We start from the raw sequence: 20,978 nt of genomic DNA on the forward strand, positions 1-20,978 counted from the left end.
TCGCATTACCACTCATCAATGTCACACTACTCGTCCGTGTCACACTGTCATTCCTCTTTGTCACACTGCCTCTCGTCCACCTCACACTAGCACTCGTCCATGTTACACTCCCATTCGTCCTGTTCCACTACCACTCTCCCAGTCACACTGTAACTCGTCTCACTAACACTTCCATTCGTCCTCGCCACAATACCACTCGTCCCATCACATTACCACTCGCTCCCGTCACATTACCACTCGTCCCGTCACATTACCACTCGCTCCCGTCACACTGCCACTCGTCCCGTCACATTACCACTCGCTCCCGTAACACTGCCACTCGTCCCGTCACATTACCACTCGCTCCCGTCACACTGCCACTCGTCCCGTCACATTACCACTCGTTCCCGTCACATTGCCACTCGTCCCGTCACATTACCACTCGCTCCCGTCACATTCTACACGCTCCTGTCACGCTGCCACTCGTCCCGTCACGTTACCGCTCATTCCCGTCACATTACTCCTCATCCAAGTCAGACTTTCCACATACACGATCGATCCCTCTGGGCGGCAGGTGAGGGGTTTGCATCTACTAGGCCTTAGAAATGAGACAGTGGAATCGTCTACAGCTACAGTGACGTTACTGACCATGAAAGCAAAGATAGAAGAACGTAGGTCAACTTTTGTGATAGAAATCGAGTAACAATTTATCATATTATTGTTCAGAAGTCTTGCATACTAAGGAGGAGACCAGTTGGTACTGTACAGTCTTCTGTTGATAGCTACCGAGGTCCTGCTAGTTCTGTACAGTCACCAGGGATAACTACCGTGGACTAGTTAATGGTGTACAGTCTCGTGGGGATAATTACCAAGGACCAGTTAGTACTGTACAGTTTCCTGGTAATAACTGCTGAGGGCCTGTTAGCTCTGTACAGTCTTTTGGGGGTAAGGTAAAGATAACACGACTAACATAACTTCGAGACAATCCTTGATTATAGACAGAAAAGAAACGTTAAGAAGAAGAAGAAGAAGAAGAAGAAGAAGAAGAAGAAGAAGAAGAAGAAGAAGAAAAAGAGGAAGAAGAAGATGAAGAAGAAGAAGAAGAGGAGGAGGAAGAAGAGGAAAAAGAAGATAGTGGAGAGTGTTGCAACACAGTCCCAGCGAACAGACTCGACTGCCACAACATGATTGCCAGGCTTTTTTCACCAGTTAACACTCACTACCCGTCGTTAATGGTGACTGACGCGCTACAAGACGCTTTACTTCTACAGTTTAACTGTGGTTCGTTTCTGCTGGGAGGAGTTTCCTGGAAATGAGCACACATGAACGGGGAAGCAGAAACGTTAGCAGTGAATTGTAGCTAAACTGATACGGACAGATGGCGACATGCCTGACAGACAGATGATGATATGCCTGACACAGACAGATGGTGATATGCCTGATAGACAAGCTTTAAGGAGCTGACACAGACATCTGATATCAAGCTGACACAAACATTTAATGCCATGCTGACACAGACAGTTGATGCCAAGCTGTCACAGTTATCTAATGCTAAGCTGACACAGAGAATTAAAGCTTAGCTGACGCAGGGAGCTGGTGCCAAGCCGACTCATATAACTGATGCTAAGCTCATACAGAGAGTTGATATCAAGCTGACACATACAGGTATGTCATAGTGAAACACACACGCGTCGCCGGCGACGGTGGCACAGACAGACCTGTGACCCAGATGCATTCTTAACAACCAGAAAGGTTGCCTTCCACAGATAAACACACCCAGGATCTTCACCATACATTATAGTACCTTCTTTTTATAATTAGTTACTATAAACATTGTTTGCCTTATCGTCTATAAACAATGTTTGCCTTATCGTCTATAAAGTTATTTTTGTTTTGTTTTCGTTGCTCTCTCAGCTGTCTCAAAGAAGAGGTAGCAACAGAAAGATATTTCATCTCTGAACAAATTCCTGTTTCTGTAAGAGCTGCTATTGGGAGATGAACCAAGCGTTCAACTCTGATGAATAAAAGATTGTAATGTAATCGTTTCCAGTGTCTTCTTGGGGTCTTTGAAGCTACGAAATACCGGAGAAATAATCTCGATAGAACCTGATTTTTTGCTGATTATAAATGATGTATTATTAGATCGTACCTTAGAACCATCTGAATCTCGTCATGAGAATATGAATGGGGGTGGGGCAGATGTTACGAGTCAGGCGGCAAACAAAGGAGCATCTGGCCTTTCCAGAATATGACATCATCCGCCACTGTTATTGTCCCCCCTCGCCCTACCGTGGCTTTCCCCCGTCCGGACCGTCTATATGTGCCGGGATCTCCCAGAATGTACGACACAGCGTGTACTCTCTGGGTGTGACTGCCAGCCATACCTGGTTTATCCGGTACTCAGTAATGTTTAGATTATAAAGAAGTCCTATTATACAATGCCGTGTCTTCATTTCTGAACGTAATAAACATACATAACAATGTACGCACATTCGGGTTCGCCCAACGGTCAAGGCCGATGTGAGGTTTACATTCCATCGTTGCGTGTCGTTTAGTATCGTCAGTGTTGAGCTTTTCGCTCATCAAGCGACATTCATGTAGCGTCGCTGGAGCACTCCCGATTGTAGCATGTTTTGGTCTTCTGTTCGTTAAAGTCTTGCTGATAGTGTTATTGTACTGAAAAACACTTGTACAAACACTGTTTTCGAGACCATATCTTAGATTAGCTAAGTCGGGAGACTAGGGCAACACTACAAATTCAAACCTATCCTCATTTGTCACATTTTTCTTACTTGATGCATAAAATGTCTTCCTAGCTCTCCAGTAAGCTCATAAACCACTTGACATAAGATAGCTGCCTAAAGATACGTCTCATAGGACTACATTCGTCTACCAGGATTATAGGATCACATATTTGTAGTGCTCTTACAAAACATAAACACAAGACATTTTTTTTATAAGAAGTCGTGCTGGTAGGCATCGGCTGTCTATAGTGGTAGACTGTGGACGGCAGTACTCTGGTGTGATGTTGAGATTTAAATAACTTTGTTGAGTACTGGCTCCTGATAAGGTGGATTGTCTCCACGAAACATGTCGTGCCACATGTATAAAGAAATTACATTTAAAATAAAATCATATAAACTTTACTGAAGCACGATTTCACCTTCATAACTTTCATCACGGACAAGTGTAATCACACACACACACACACACACACACACATATATATATATATATATATATATATATATATATATATATATATATATATTCCAAAGAATCACAATTTTGCTCGTGATCAAGATATTCCTATGAGTCCACGGGGAAAATGAAACACGAAAAGTTCCCAAGTGCACTTTCGTGTAATAGTCACATCATCAGGTGAGACACAAGAGATAAATATAACAGGCACTTGATATACATTGAAGAGACGAAACTAGGATGCCATTTGGTAAACATGCTTACCAAATGGCGTCCTAGTTTCGTCTCTTCGATGTATATCAAGTGACTGTTATAATTCTCTCTTGTGTCTCCCCTGATGATGTGATTATTACACGAAAGTGCACTTGGGAACTTTTCGTGCTTCATTTTCCCCATGGACTCATAGGAATATATATATATATATATATATATATATATATATATATATATATATATATATATATATAGAGAGAGAGAGAGAGAGAGAGAGAGAGAGAGAGAGAGAGAGAGAGAGAGCTAGGCAAGGGAGAAAATGGGTTGGTTGAGTTGTGCGTTTAAAATGGGGAGAGCCTGAAGGGGGTGGAGTGTTTTGGAAGAGAACGAAGAAACAAACTATAGACAAATCCGTGATCTCGACATCAGTACAAATATGGAAAACCCTTGGTTTCCTCGAAGCCTCAAGGCGCTCAGGGAAACTCTAGTCATCCTCGATGTACACACTGACCAGAGTTTAACTTTGGTTTGCGAAACTCGTTTCTAAAACCAAAAGATACAACGTGAATACATACACACCTCCAGTCTGTTAGGGGTGTCTGAATAAGGCGCCAACAAACACGCTTCCAGAAAATCCCCCACATGCATCAGAATAGTCGCACAATACACTTGTACACGCTTCCCTTCAAACTGTCCCTTCTCCTGGTCCACCTATTCTTCCTCTACTCTAACAAACCCAACAAAATAGAATGCCTTGAGTTGAATACACCCGTAGGAACTGGGATAGGCGATGGGGTGGGTGAAGGGGCTTGGTTACTAGGATTCGTTAAGGTGTGTGTGGAGGAGGGAGGTCGCTATCTGGGGGGGTAGGGATGGGTGTGTTTGATGGGACCGTCTAGCGGCTCTGACGATGCTGTACGGAAGTGGGGGCGTAGCCTCTTGGATTTTGAGAAAAAGAAATAAAAAAGGAAGGGTGGAAGAGGGTGGATATGTTGGAAATGAAATGCTGGAGTACAACGTTATGTTGTGTGAGGAGGGTTAATCGAGAGAGGCGTTACAGAAAGAAGGGTATGGTTGAAAGAGCTGAATATAGTGTGTTGAAACGGTTTGGATTTATGGAGAGGATAAGTGAGGAGAGGTTGGCTGTGAGATTATACGTGTCAAAAGTGGAGGGACGGAGAAGGGTGAGACCGAGGACGAGATAGAACAATGGAGTAAAAGATGCTTTGAACAGTCGGGACCTGAACATGCAAGAGGGTATGGGGCATGCACGGCATAGGGAGAATTGGAATGATGTGGTATACAGGGAGCGACGTGTTGTCAGTGGGCTGAACCAGGGAATATGAAGTGGTCAGGGAAACCACGAGCAGGTCTGTAGGACATACCTAAGAATAGGCGAGTCTGGTTTCGGTGCATTATCCATAACAGAGAGTGGCTGTGAGGATGTGAAGCCGTTTTTCGTGTGCTCCAGACGTTACTTCGCAACATGAAACACGAAAAGTTCCCAAGTGCACTTTCGTGTAATAATCACATCATCAGGGGAGACAATCACATGTTTACCAAATGGCGTCCTAGCTTCGTCTCTTCGATGTATATCAACTGACTGTTATATTTCTCTCTTGTGTCTCCCCTGATGATGTGATTATTACACGAAAGTGCACTTGGGAACTTTTCGTGTTTCATTTTCCCCGTGGACTCATAGGAATATCTTGATCACGCGCAAAATTGTGATCCTTTCCAATATATATATATATATATATATATATATATATATATATATATATATATATATATATATATATATATATATATATATATATATATATATTTTTTTTTTTTTTTTTCTTTTTGTCGCTGTCTCCCGCGTTTGGGGATAGGGGAGAAAGAATACTTCCCACGTATTCCCTGCGTGTAGTAGAAGGCGACTAAAAGGGGAGGGAGCGGGTGGCTGGAAATCCACCCCCTTTCTTTTTTTTATTCAAAAGAAGGAACAGAGAAGGGGGCCAGGTGAGGATATTCCCTCAAAGGCCCAGTCCTCTCTTCTTAACGCTACCTCGCTAACGTGGGAAATGGCGAATGGTATGAAAAGAAATATATATATATATATTGAAATGGTTTGGGCACATGGAGAGGATGAGTGAGGAAAGATTGACCAAGAGGATATATGTGTCGGAGGTGGAGGGAACGAGGAGAAGAGGGAGACCAAATTTGAGGTGGAAAGATGGAGTGAAAAAGATTTTGTGTGATCGGGGCCTGAACATGCAGGAGGGTGAAAGGAGGGCAAGGAATAGAGTGAATTGGAGCGATGTGGTATACAGGGGTTGACGTGCTGTCAGTGGATTGAATCAAGGCATGTGAAGCGTCTGGGGTAAACCATGGAAAGCTGTGTAGGTATGTATATTTGCGTGTGTGGACGTGTGTATGTACATGTGTATGGGGGGGGGGGGGGTTGGGCCATTTCTTTCGTCTGTTTCCTTGCGCTACCTCGCAAACGCGGGAGACAGCGACAAAGTATAAAAAAAAAAAAAATATATATATATATATATATATATATAATATATTTTTTTTTTTTTATATATCAGAACAAGTGGTGCTACCGGACTCCGCCAGCAAGTGATTACACCATGAATTTACAAGTCACTTTGGCGAGGATGCATCATAATCAGTCGACGATTAAACGGTCCAGTTCCTTCGAGGAACTTCTCGTTCTAAAGGATCCTCACATTTCCCTGCTCCTGCTTGAAGTGCTTCAGCCTCTCAGATGCAGGAGCCTCTTAGAAAGTGGCCATGATCCGTATATGAGATAATAACAAAATAGATTTTCTTCATGTATTTATGTAATAGATAGGAGAGATGAATTTACAAATGTTAAGGAGACAGATAAGTTCTGATTTTTCATTCATTTCGTTGTATGTAGTAAGCGTAGAGTTGAGCGAACCATCATTCTGAAACAACAGATCACAATAACACACCTTACTAAACTCACGGTCAGTAATTTGAAAGGTAAAACAAAATACATATCCTAGCGAGGACAAGTGTTCTGGGGTTGAAGGGCCGGGCGTGGATGAAGGGTTAGTGGGTCATGTAGCCTCGCCGCACAGTCTATGGTGCCTCGTAACTTGCCCGTGTACGGTACGATGCAGGAGACGTGGGAGGAGAAAGTTCGCACCCACCCTCTCTGTTTGTCTTCTCATAATATGAAACACACACACACACACACACACACACCACACACACACACACACACACACACACATATATATATATATATATATATATATATATATATATATATATATATATATATATATATATATATATATTCCAAAGAATCACAATTTTGCTCGTGATCAAGATATTCCTATGAGTCCACGGGGAAAATGAAACACGAAAAGTTCCCAAGTGCACTTTCGTGTAATAATCACATCATCAGGTGAGACACAAGAGATAAATATAACAGGCACTTGATATACATTGAAGAGACGAAACTAGGATGCCATTTGGTAAACATGCTTACCAAATGGCGTCCTAGTTTCGTCTCTTCGATGTATATCAAGTGACTGTTATAATTCTCTCTTGTGTCTCCCCTGATGATGTGATTATTACACGAAAGTGCACTTGGGAACTTTTCGTGCTTCATTTTCCCCATGGACTCATAGGAATATATATATATATATATATATATATATATATATATATATATATATATATATATATATATAGAGAGAGAGAGAGAGAGAGAGAGAGAGAGAGAGAGAGAGAGAGAGAGAGCTAGGCAAGGGAGAAAATGGGTTGGTTGAGTTGTGCGTTTAAAATGGGGAGAGCCTGAAGGGGGTGGAGTGTTTTGGAAGAGAACGAAGAAACAAACTATAGACAAATCCGTGATCTCGACATCAGTACAAATATGGAAAACCCTTGGTTTCCTCGAAGCCTCAAGGCGCTCAGGGAAACTCTAGTCATCCTCGATGTACACACTGACCAGAGTTTAACTTTGGTTTGCGAAACTCGTTTCTAAGACCAAAAGATACAACGTGAATACATACACACCTCCAGTCTGTTAGGGGTGTCTGAATAAGGCGCCAACAAACACGCTTCCAGAAAATCCCCCACATGCATCAGAATAGTCGCACAATACACTTGTACACGCTTCCCTTCAAACTGTCCCTTCTCCTGGTCCACCTATTCTTCCTCTACTCTAACAAACCTAACAAAATAGAATGCCTTGAGTTGAACACACCCGTAGGAGCTGGGATAGGCGATGGGGTGGGTGAAGTGGCTTGGTTACTAGGATTCGTTAAGGTGTGTGTGGAGGAGGGAGGTCGCTATCTGGGGGGGTAGGGATGGGTGTGTTTGATGGGACCGTCTAGCGGCTCTGACGATGCTGTACGGAAGTGGGGGCGTAGCTTCTTGGATTTTGAGAAAAAGAAATAAAAAAGGAAGGGTGGAAGAGGGTGGATATGTTGGAAATGAAATGCTGGAGTACAACGTTATGTTGTGTGAAGAGGGTTAATTGAGAGAGGTGTTACAGAAAGAAGGGTATGGTTGAAAGAGCTGAATATAGTGTGTTGAAACGGTTTGGATTTATGGAGATGATAAGTGAGGAGAGGTTGGCTGTGAGATTATACTTGTCAAAAGTGGAGGGATGGAGAAAGGTGAGACCGAGGACGAGATAGAACAATGGAGTAAAAGATGCTTTGAACAGTCGGGACCTGAACAAGCAAGAGGGTATGGGGCATGCACGGCATAGGGAGAATTGGAATGATGTGGTATACAGGGAGCGACGTGTTGTCAGTGGGCTGAACCAGGGAATATGAAGTGGTCAGGGAAACCACGAGCAGGTCTGTAGGACATAGCTAAGAATAGGCGAGTCTGGTTTCGGTGCATTATCTATAACAGAGAGTGGCTGTGAGGATGTGAAGCCGTTTTTCGTGTGCTCCAGACGTTACTTCGCAACATGAAACACGAAAAGTTCCCAAGTGCACTTTCGTGTAATAATCACATCATCAGGGGAGACAATCACATGTTTACCAAATGGCGTCCTAGCTTCGTCTCTTCGATGTATATCAACTGACTGTTATATTTCTCTCTTGTGTCTCCCCTGATGATGTGATTATTACACGAAAGTGCACTTGGGAACTTTTCGTGTTTCATTTTCCCCGTGGACTCATAGGAATATCTTGATCACGCGCAAAATTGTGATCCTTTCCAATATATATATATATATATATATATATATATATATATATATATATATATATATATATATATATATATATATATATATATTTTTTTTTTTTTTTTTTCTTTTTGTCGCTGTCTCCCGCGTTTGGGGATAGGGGAGAAAGAATACTTCCCACGTATTCCCTGCGTGTAGTAGAAGGCGACTAAAAGGGGAGGGAGCGGGTGGCTGGAAATCCACCCCCTTTCTTTTTTTTATTCAAAAGAAGGAACAGAGAAGGGGGCCAGGTGAGGATATTCCCTCAAAGGCCCAGTCCTCTCTTCTTAACGCTACCTCGCTAACGTGGGAAATGGCGAATGGTATGAAAAGAAATATATATATATATATATTGAAATGGTTTGGGCACATGGAGAGAATGAGTGAGGAAAGATTGACCAAGAGGATATATGTGTCGGAGGTGGAGGGAACGAGGAGAAGAGGGAGACCAAATTGGAGGTGGAAAGATGGAGTGAAAAAGATTTTGTGTGATCGGGGCCTGAACATGCAGTAGGGTGAAAGGAGGGCAAGGAATAGAGTGAATTGGAGCGATGTGGTATACAGGGGTTGACGTGCTGTCAGTGGATTGAATCAAGGCATGTGAAGCGTCTGGGGTAAACCATGGAAAGCTGTGTAGGTATGTATATTTGCGTGTGTGGACGTGTGTATGTACATGTGTATGGGGGGGGGGGGGGTTGGGCCATTTCTTTCGTCTGTTTCCTTGCGCTACCTCGCAAACGCGGGAGACAGCGACAAAGTATAAAAAAAAAAATATATATATATATATATATATATATATATATATATTTTTTTTTTTTATATATCAGAACAAGTGGTGCTACCGGACTCCGCCAGCAAGTGATTACACCATGAATTTACAAGTCACTTTGGCGAGGATGCATCATAATCAGTCGACGATTAAACGGTCCAGTTCCTCGAGGAACTTCTCGTTCTAAAGGATCCTCACATTTCCCTGCTCCTGCTTGAAGTGCTTCAGCCTCTCAGATGCAGGAGCCTCTTAGAAAGTGGCCATGATCCGTATATGAGATAATAACAAAATAGATTTTCTTCATGTATTTATGTAATAGATAGGAGAGATGAATTTACAAATGTTAAGGAGACAGATAAGTTCTGATTTTTCATTCATTTCGTTGTATGTAGTAAGCGTAGAGTTGAGCGAACCATCATTCTGAAACAACAGATCACAATAACACACCTTACTAAACTCACGGTCAGTAATTTGAAAGGTAAAACAAAATACATATCCTAGCGAGGACAAGTGTTCTGGGGTTGAAGGGCCGGGCGTGGATGAAGGGTTAGTGGGTCATGTAGCCTCGCCCGCACAGTCTATGGTGCCTCGTAACTTGCCCGTGTACGGTACGATGCAGGAGACGTGGGAGGAGAAAGTTCGCACCCACCCTCTCTGTTTGTCTTCTCATAATATGAAACACACACACACACACACACACACACACACACACACACTGTCTGCGTATCCCCTACATGTCGTCGTAGAAGTCTGAAATTTCAGGAGGAACGGAGGAAGGTAGCTAGAAATCTGGCGATGCTTTGAAGACTATTCCTAATCACAAAGATGTGGTGGCCTGGGGATACCGGACAACTGGTACTGTTAAATGTTTGGCCAATTAGTAATCCACTGATTCGTGAGCCTGTGAATGTTTGGCCGTTTAGTAACTCACTGATTTGTGAGTCTGTGTTTGGCCATTTTGTAACTCACTGATTTGTGAGTCTGTGAATGTTTGGCCATTTAGTAAGTCAGTGATTCGTGAGCCTGTGAATGTTTGGCCAATTAGTAACCCACTGATTCGTGAGCCTGTGAATGTTTGGCCATTTAGCAACCCACTGATTCACGAGCCTGTAAACCAAGGCAATCCGCATTACAACAGCTTCTGCTGACGATTCTCTTTACTTGGAATGAATGGTAAGCGGAAAGGCCACGAAGTTTTCTGGAGGTAAAAACCCGTTTATAACCTTGTGCCTTGCGCCAGCATCGAATGATGCCGCTCTGAGAGTTGGAGTAATTTACAAACGTTTACAAAATGTAGAATAAAAGTAAAACAACGAGTCTTTTCTTCGTGTACTGTTTGGGATAACAGTGGGCTGTCCTTCTCAAAGAAGACTGTGCAAAACAGCTCACTGATATTGAGTTGAAATCAGATGTGAGGGACGTAATATGTATAGTACTTGCTGCACCTCACCGAATTAAGTAGTCTAAACTAGAAAAAAACGACACAATATTACGGGTTCGCTTTGGGTCATCCTCCCTGCACTTCCCACTATGTACAAGTCACTGGTCCGCACCTGTGTCGACTCGCGCTCCGCCACCCCTGCTGCCCCGTCAACATTAGTCAGACTGCTGTCACCCGTCCCGAAGTTACCCAGAGGAAGACTGCTCGTATCATGGCTCCTCAGTAGACACGATCTATTTCCCTATATACCTCGAACTTGGTCATTCCTCCTTACAGGATCGTGTCAAGGAAATTTACTTGAAAACTGCCGTTTCCATTCTATGGGATCCGCGAGGCAATTACATCCAGGCCAACTTGACTCCTTATCTCCGAAGCCGACCTCCTTCTAGAAGACAGCGGCGAGGGTCACTCATCCGAGTCCTTCGAGAACACGACCTACTGCCTGATATTGTTGTCAACCCTGCAGTTGGATCGTCTCCCTCTCCATAGCTGGACCGTTCCCGAAATTTCACATGAACCCTGTTGTTCTCCTCACATATCACCTCTCCAGGATCGCCCACTGGTCTCCAGGTAGGGTTGTCCTCTACACTGTTGACCCTACTACGGGCAGGGCCGAGGCTAGGGTCTACATCTCCTGTCCTGATGCCCCTGAGCCTATCAGACTCTCAGAGTTTCTGATGGGACATCCTTCCACTCAGGCCGAGCTGATAGCCCTTCTTGCTGAGGAAAATGCCAGTGGTTTCTGCCCCCTGCTTGCCTGCTGCGGCTCCACGTCTGCTCTCGATGGGATTGCATTCAGATCAGGGGAGAATAAGGACCTCATCCTGCGAATACGAGGGCTAACATTAACACTTCAGGATGCAAGCTGTCCTGCGACATTCCTATGGATATCTAATTATGTCGGTATCTCGGGGAATGACGCAGCAGATGGCCTTGCCAAGACCGGCTGTAACAAGGCCACACCTGACTACAGTGTTCCTCGAACACTTCTACAACTTGGGACTCAAATTCGCTGCAAGCACAGAGAAGCTTAGAAGCAGTCATTCCCCTGGAGTCCCCGCCCACCTGGTACGATACCCCAGAGATTGACATACCCGCTTCCCCCCAAGCAACGCGCTTGTGCATCATGCAAAAGACCCGACAGCCGCACCCTTGTCCACTGCTTTCTAAGATGTCCCCACACACAACGTTTCCGTAACGCCTGCTGGACCACCACTCCACGACCCCCTGACGGAGACGCGATGATCCTCCCCACACTGGCCAGATGATATGTAAACAATATGATGATGTGTTGAAGGAATGTCCTTCCATCCTTAGGCATTAGTAAGCCTATGTACTCGTGATACTTGCTAGATACTTCTGGTAGGATTGTGCAGGGGTACCTAGTAACAGCACTAGGATCCCGTTACTCTATCAAGGAATAAACTGTTAGAATTGAAATTGAATATCAAGACTACGAATTACGTCGTCAGAGCTTCGAATTACGAGATTAAGAATTACGAAATTCAAACTACGAATAACGGCATCAAAACTTCGAATTACGATCGTAAGTTAAGAATTACGATATTGAAACTACGAATTACGAACACCGTGATTCGGCAATATTCCCCATGAACGCTGAGATGGTTCTCAAAGATGAATTGTTTTCATTACCTGACTTATCTTCAACCTCTGGAAACTAGATAGAAATAAGAAAACAGAGGATTCAATCAACACTTTTTTCTCTCTGAATAGTTGAGTTGGAAGGCACGAGACAGCATCATCTAAATTTATCCTCCTCCCGCCACCTTCCCTCACCATCCCTCCGACAACAGGATTTAGCGAAGCTGGTCCGTCAGCCCAACACGAAGCCTTTTCTCCCAGATGGTTCGTTCTACCCCGCTGTAGCCATGGCAGCCAACCACAACTCACTCGTTTACTTACACCCTAACCTCTAGTTTCGCTGTAACGGAGTAAGAGAATAACTGTACCAGATGACTGTTTTGTTTTTGTTACAAATGATAAATATCGAAACGCGGTTATTGCTACGCTATAAGCGGCCAGCCATTCAACGGTTAAGAATGGTTCCCAGAAATGAGAGGGAGCAACGCGTCAAGGGAAGCACGCCACGGGATGCGGTTCTCGGAACGTTCGTGTGTTTCATCATGAGAAGCGTCATTAATTAGACGAAGTAGACGAGTGTCTGTATTTGACTGATATCTATATGTTACAGTGTGCCTGGAATTGTGAGGCAGGGGTCCAAACCTAATTCGTGGAAGTGCACTAGAGTCCAGTCTATTCCTTGGAAATGCACTGGAATCCAGCCCAGTACGTGGAAGTGTGGATATGGGGTCCAGCCCAGTATAAGGAAATGTGGGGTTGGAATCCAGCCCCAGCATAGGGAAGTGTTGTGCCACGTCAGTGGGGTTGTCCTTGTCATTCTGGTAATTATCATACATTGTACGGGGAGGGAGTTCTGCAGTCACGGAGCCCCATCTCTTCACCTTTCCTCATTATTCGACTTTTTTAAAATCTTTGTATGCTGCCAGCGATCACTTTTTCTTTTTCTCCTTTAATCCTACAAAAGTATTGCTACACATTTATTTCAACATTTCATGTTGTTTCTTGCTTTGGCCTGTGGCTGCTCTCTCATTCTTCCAAAAATGTGATCAGCGTAGACGTGTTAAACTGATCTGGCTTAGAAAGTTAAAGAATATAATGGCCAAACTTTTGAACCTTCTGTCTATTTTTGATTATCTGTGATTGGAAGAAAGTTTTACACTGGTGTTGCTCCATCTCTTAGCCTTGTTAATTTACCATGTGTATACCAGTGTATACACGCATACGAATACACACACTCCTTTTCCCGTCAGGTATCCTTCATCGACCACACGGAAATTGTAAAGAAAAGAAAATGCTGGTTTACTACCGTCCCTAACCTAAAACATGGAAACATGTGATGTATTTCGTGACTCGTTTTAGAAAACAGACTGATGCATGCTACGTGGCCTTGCCTCGGGTGACACATTAAACAATGACCTTTCGGGAATATAAAGTTGATTGTAAATATTGATATTTATAAATACAAATCGGTTTATTGAATCTAGGCAGCCATTCGGCTGAAAATATACTGCTGAGGTATAATAGATATCACTAAACTGGGAGGTTAAGATAATCACTAGTTTACTAAAGAGAAATTAACAAAAAGAACTTAAGATCAAGGTGTGTGTGTGTGTGTGTGTGTGTGTGTGTGTGTGTGTGTCCCTTTCTTCCCCTGATGACCTTGAGAGATGAATATTGTGATGTGGCGGTGGTTAGGGGAGGAGGTTGCGGCAAAGGGAGGGAAAACGAGATATTTTAACGCCAGGTGACGGGCAACAACCCAGCATGGCCTCTCTCTTCCCTGGAGGGTCGAACGCAAGCGCTAAATTCTTAGACGATGAATGAATAGATTCATTCATATCTTGACTTTAAGGATATTTTCCACATTGTTTGTTCTATAGTTTGAGAGAAATATAAAGGCTCAGGTGGTGTGGTTGGGAGGGTGCGTTAGCGCCACCACTTGAGGTTCGTGCGAGGCTGCGCGGCTCTCCGCCCACACACTGACACCCGGCAGGTCCTTGGCGGACCTTCTCTCTCTCTTTTTTTCTGCCTGCACCAAGCAGGTGTTGCCAGAAGTGCTGGAGAGAGAGAAAAAATTAGGAAATCTCCCGTGGCATAAAATATCTGGCTGTCCTCTGTACTTGGATGCTCTCCAGTATGATTTTTAAGAACTTCGATCTATCTCCATTTCGCACAACGTTCTATTACGCCAAGGGAGGATACGATGCCTACAGATCCGTACAACATGTCAGGGATACCTGAAGCAGCCTATTGGTATCGGAGTAAGTCATTGTAACCTTGGCAGCCCCGAGGGAGGTGCCTAGCCGGCCCTTGTCAGTTTATCTTGTTTCTTGCACCCACCATCATGCGATGCAAAACATCATCAATAATACTGTCTCCAGCAAGAACGGACCGAGCACGCTCGTGCAGCCTACCTTCCTGCGATGATTGTGGGCACGACGTATGTGGCTCCACAACTGATAATTCTTTCCACATACGGTACAAATCTGTAACAAATAAGATATCCTGTATGTGTGTTAGCGCAATACTTCCATGAAGATGACGTCTTGGAAACTTGAAACTTTTTTTTTACATGCTAAGGGGATTCCAAGGTCGTGCATCTGTGTGTACACTTTTTTTTTCTTTATCAATTGTGTGACCAAAAGAAATGGATAAGCCAAGTTCCCTTCTCAGCTAGTAATACGGGTGTTGTACGTACGTTCAGGCATGATCAAACCCCTCATATGACAGGATTAAAGCCATCAATATCAAACTTTAGTCTTATCTATTGATTTACCCACTGTCCAAAGTACCCGGCTTTTGCCCAAGCTACGACAGATATCTACATTTTTCCCATACCAATCAAAAATCTACTAATGTATTTGACGATGTTGCTAATGCCCGACACCAGACTATATCTGTCTCCTTTACCGTTCCTATAAGCTACAACTTTGGCAACAGGGTTAATATACAGAGTTGGGAAGCGGCAGCCGGACTCGCGTCAAGGGTGCAGACCTAGAGGCTTTGGGACATGCGCAGACAACTCGCGAGAACAGGGACCAAAATAATAACTGTAGAATAGAGAGATGGAGGCCACATTACGGCATAAGGGAAGGGATGATTGAAGAATGGTGATGCCTGGAGAATTAATGAGACGGAAAGATTCTGATCCCACTCTCATTCACAGAGAGGTGAAGGATGAGCAATATTCCATACTTGGGTGAATAATGAATCTACATATCTATCTATCTATCTATCTATCTTTCTATCTAGTGTTGCAGTCGAGAATGACAGGGGAAAGACGGATTTCGTGTGGTGGTGTTGGGATTTAGAAAACTTTATGAACTGTTTGCACCGATGAGGCGGATTGTCTCAGTGAAAGATGTGCTTCACGTACAGAAAAATACGTTACATAAGATTATCTGAACTACTGAATTGCAATTTCACTATACATAAGTATGTATATATATATATATATATATATATATATATATATATATATACATACTTATGTATAGTGAAATTGCAATTCTTTCAAACTATTCGCCATTTCCCGCGTTAGCGAGGTAGCTTTAAGAACAGAGATCTGGGCCTTTAAGGGAATAACCTCACCTGGCCCCCTTCTCTATTCCCTCTTTTTGAAAATTAAAAAAAAAATAATGAGAGGGGAGGATTTCCAGCCCCCCGCTCCCTCCCCTTTTAGTCGCCTTCTACGACACGCAGGGAATACTAAAAAGCTTTTAGTGCAACAAGGACTCTTCGGCTTTTGAGCTGAAAGACTATCTTTCACCCATTATACAAAGATGTGTCAATGAAGGTCCCTGGGTAATTTAAGGACCAGGCAATTTTATGAATTTTGCTGATTTCACTCTCTACAGAGTACTCATTATTGAAGAACCTACCGTCCTTGATACAAGGTTTCATGATAATAGCCACAGACAAGGGGAAGGTGTGCCTACCGTGTTTTTCAGGTAAAAACCCCAACAAGTTGTCCTCTGGAACATTAGGGAAGAGTGACTTCACGTCATAACTTACTAGTTTATAGCTGAAGTTTACATGTTATATAATTTGTTGACAAGACCCCTCGCTATCTACCATGTTTGACTGGGAGCCTACCAAATGTGGGTTCAACAAAACCAAAAGACAGTTCTAAACCCACAACGAAAACATACGTATCTAAGACTTCATTTATAACCAACATAACTGATGATTGGTCTTGCTGGGTTGTTTAGGTTTGTGGTTGATAAGACCGTACATATACGGGAGTGAAGGAGAAATTGTAGACTTGCTTTAGCCAGTCGCCATCATCATTTCACTGTGGCCACTACATATTCTTAAATCATATGTTCGTTTGTGATATATATGTATATATATATATACAAGGGGATTCCAAGGAGACATCACACACCCCCTTTAGGGGTGTGTGATGTCTCCATGGTTGTTTAATTTGTTTATGGATGGGGTTGTTAGGGAGGTAAATGCAAGAGTCCTGGAAAGAGGGGCAAGTATGAAGTCTGTTGGGGATGAGAGAGCTTGGGAAGTGAGTCAGTTGTTGTTCGCTGATGATACAGCGCTGGTGGCTGATTCATGTGAGAAACTGCAGAAGCTGGTGACTGAGTTTGGTAAAGTGTGTGGAAGAAGAAAGTTAAGAGTAAATGTGAATAAGAGCAAGGTTATTAGGTACAGTAGGGTTGAGGGTCAAGTCAATTGGGAGGTGAGTTTGAATGGAGAAAAACTGGAGGAAGTGAAGTGTTTTAGATATCTGGGAGTGGATCTGTCAGCGGATGGAACCATGGAAGCGGAAGTGGATCATAGGGTGGGGGAGGGGGCGAAAATTTTGGGAGCCTTGAAAAATGTGTGGAAGTCGAGAACATTATCTCGGAAAGCAAAAATGGGTATGTTTGAAGGAATAGTGGTTCCAACAATGTTGTATGGTTGCGAGGCGTGGGCTATGGATAGAGTTGTGCGCAGGAGGATGGATGTGCTGGAAATGAGATGTTTGAGGACAATGTGTGGTGTGAGGTGGTTTGATCGAGTAAGTAACGTAAGGGTAAGAGAGATGTGTGGAAATAAAAAGAGCGTGGTTGAGAGAGCAGAAGAGGGTGTTTTGAAATGGTTTGGGCACATGGAGAGAATGAGTGAGGAAAGATTGACCAAGAGGATATATGTGTCGGAGGTGGAGGGAACGAGGAGAAGAGGGAGACCAAATTGGAGGTGGAAAGATGGAGTGAAAAAGATTTTGTGTGATCGGGGCCTGAACATGCAGGAGGGTGAAAGGAGGGCAAGGAATAGAGTGAATTGGAGCGATGTGGTATACAGGGTTTGACGTGCTGTCAGTGGATTGAATCAAGGCATGTGAAGCGTCTGGGGTAAACCATGGAAAGCTGTGTAGGTATGTATATTTGCGTGTGTGGACGTGTGTATGTACATGTGTATGGGGGGGGGGGGTTGGGCCATTTCTTTCGTCTGTTTCCTTGCGCTACCTCGCAAACGCGGGAGACAGCGACAAAGTATAAAAAAAAAAAAAAAAAAAATATATATACAAATGGTTTATGTGACATCCGCTTCCGCATCCGCAGTCGTAAAACATCTGCATGATTTCTGAGTTCTGTAACTGCTTCCGCATCCGCTCTTTTTAACTGCGAATTTCAAGCGAAAACAAAGGAATTCAAACAGAAACAGAATATCGGGTCCTATCGTGGGTGTTTGTGATGGCAGAAGAGACCAGAAACTCTTAGTGTGGTAAGAATATAAAGACAATGGTATTTCAACGAGCGAAATACTAAATTTTTCATTTAAATAAGGAGGCGCAAATAATGTCATTCGTGGACCTTATGCGAAGTATTCATCAGGTCTATCTTTAAACATATCTACAGCACTGCTTTCATTCACCCTGATAAATCATTTCATATATCAACAGTCCGGTTGAAGAAATATTACTTCGCCTCATTCAAAGTAAAACTTCATATATTAACAATCCGGTTGAAGAAATATTACTTCGCCTCACTCGAAGTAAAACGTTTGCCCACGGGTTTGTAACCATAAAAACGACTGAAATCAGACGAATCTGTTTTCAATAGCGTGTTAGATCATCGAAGCCTTTGAAAATCTCGAGTACTCGTTTGAATACCTGTCTGATCGCCTCTCAACTTTCACTTTTCCAAGCTAAATAGATTTAAATATCGTAACATTTCTCTTTTAAACAGTGTTATTAACTTCATTCCAAAAGGTCTGTAGCTCGTTCTGTTGGCAGTGAGTAATGTCCAGCATTGTGAAGAATTTAGGGGTAGATAATATAGTTTGACAGCAACACAGGAGTGCCCGTGTTCCCACACGTCATTCGACACCATCTTCGGACACTTGATTACAAACGAAGCTTTGATAGTGGCTGATGACTGGCTGACTGCCCTAGAAAAGAGTGAGTTATGGCTTATATCAACACCCTCTTGCCATCCATGACGTAAATGGGATAAAACATGACGTATGATGAGAGCAATTATCGACCTAAAAGTACCCATGATATCTGTATGTGGTAAAAAGTGATGTATTAGATAGATGGCGGCACAGAGCAGGTGTTATGGCTGCGGCTTTTGACATTTTATTTATTCTTTACAAGTCTGAACACCATCTTCAGTTCTTCCCATTTTCAAAACAATAATGAAGGTGCCAAAGAAGGATGCAGCAGTGTTCATCAGGAGGAGAAATGGGTAGCAGCCAATCTAGCGAGACAACAAGGAGTATCAATTGACCGGGCAGCAGCAGCACTGACCTAATGTAAGGGTCAGAGGTAAACAAACCAGTAGACGAAGACTACTGTACACCCGGCCATCGTCTTCATACTAGAAGTATTATAATTGCACTTCTGCAGTGTGGTGATATAAATCCAAATCCTGGTCTCAAATAAACAGATATAGAAAATAATGATCGGCCAAGCAAGGAAAGGAAGAGACGTCCGAAATGTCCATTTGTGCACTGTGGTAAAGTGGTGGTAAGTAGCAGCGAGACAAGGTCATGTGAGGAATGTCAACAACGGATCCATATGTATGAAAAAGGCTCATGATAAACAACAAACTCAATGTGTAAGTAATGAAACTAAGATTAAGTGTAATACGTGCTCAGAAAATAGGCGTAATCAGCTACAAAGACGAGATTATAGACACTGGGGCCAGGGGGAAGATCAACGGAACGTAATGTGAATCTCAATCAAGATAAAGTCAGCAGAAGAAAACATGAGAAGGATAATGATGTAAAGGAAAAGAAAAAATAAGAAAATGTGTGAATATTGTGAAGGAGGCATATACAGAAACAGTAAGATTACTACATGTAGTTTCTGTAATAAGAGTGATTCATGCAAGGTGCAGTAAGGATGTAAATATGAAAAACCCATACGTAAGGCAAGAGGAAAATGTCGATTATATATGCAATGTTATCAACTGGAAGTGCCTTTTTCACGCTGAGGAAAAATTCATGCATTATAGAGTAGAATGTGATAACAATTTAGACTCGGGTATATCGAATGTAGACCCAGGTGAGGAAAATGTAGGTAATACAAGACCATGTGAAGCAGGTAATGAAATTTTTGAATGCTTTGAAAGGAAAGGTTTGCACATTATTTATGTAGACGATCATTTTTTTTTAAATGGAAGAGATTGAAATATTGTCACTTAAAATCTGTGGTAATATGTATCGCAGAAACCTGGCTTGATAATTTAGTGATCAGTTAAGAAATAGAGATACCAGGATATAATGTAATTAGGAAGAACAGAAATAGAAAATGGAGGAGGAGCACGTATGTACATCAAAACATGTTTAGCTTTTAACCAAAGGAATGATTTAGAAATTGACAAACTAGAAGCAATCTGGTGTAAAATCTTGCCAACAAAAACTAAACCAATTGTAATTGGATGGTGTTATAGACCTCCTAAGCAAAATAATTTTATAGAATTGTTGGAAGATTGCATTTCAAAAATTTGTTATGAAACGGAAGTAGCAATGCTTGGGCACATGAATATTTTCTTTTATAAAACACTAGAATGCCTGTATAAAAGATATATGAATACTCTGAAAATGTATGGAATGGTGCAGTTAACAAGTGGAATAATCAAGGAAACAAGGAAATCAGCCACGATTATGGATCATGTTATATGTGGTAAAGCAGAAGAAATTATTCAACATGGAGTGTTGCCAACAGGAATTAATAATCACTAAGTAACATATTGTACAAAGAAAGTAGTTAAAGAATGTATACATAAGCATAGTATTATTAGAATTAGTTCAATGAAAACATACAATGTGCTGGAATTTAATGAAAAATTAGCAAGTGAGAATTGGACTCATGTTTATATTAAGGTGAAACAGTTGATGAAGCATGGAATAACTTTAGGGATATTGTGTTCAAAGGACTTGACAAGGTAGTTCCCATAAAGAAAGTAAGAATCAAAGGACAGGGCCCTGGTTAACTACAGAAATTCTTGAGGTTGAAAGAATGGGATGAACTTTTAAATGAATACAAGATAGAGGCAATAAAGAGAAATTTGGCAAGTTCTGTAGAGTAAGAAATAAGGTACAACAAGACATTA

The 20,978-nt window shown here is 42.4% G+C and overlaps 1 long non-coding RNA gene across 1 annotated transcript in view; it reads left to right on the forward strand.

The window, feature by feature from the left end:
- LOC139749911 (uncharacterized) overlaps nucleotides 1-20,978 on the forward strand; it is a 51,195-nt gene that overhangs the window by 11,481 nt on the left and 18,736 nt on the right. The gene's annotated exons all lie outside the window — the stretch shown is intronic.

This window comes from Panulirus ornatus, chromosome 8 (genome assembly GCF_036320965.1).
Source record: "Panulirus ornatus isolate Po-2019 chromosome 8, ASM3632096v1, whole genome shotgun sequence".
Lineage (NCBI taxonomy): Eukaryota > Metazoa > Arthropoda > Malacostraca > Decapoda > Palinuridae > Panulirus > Panulirus ornatus.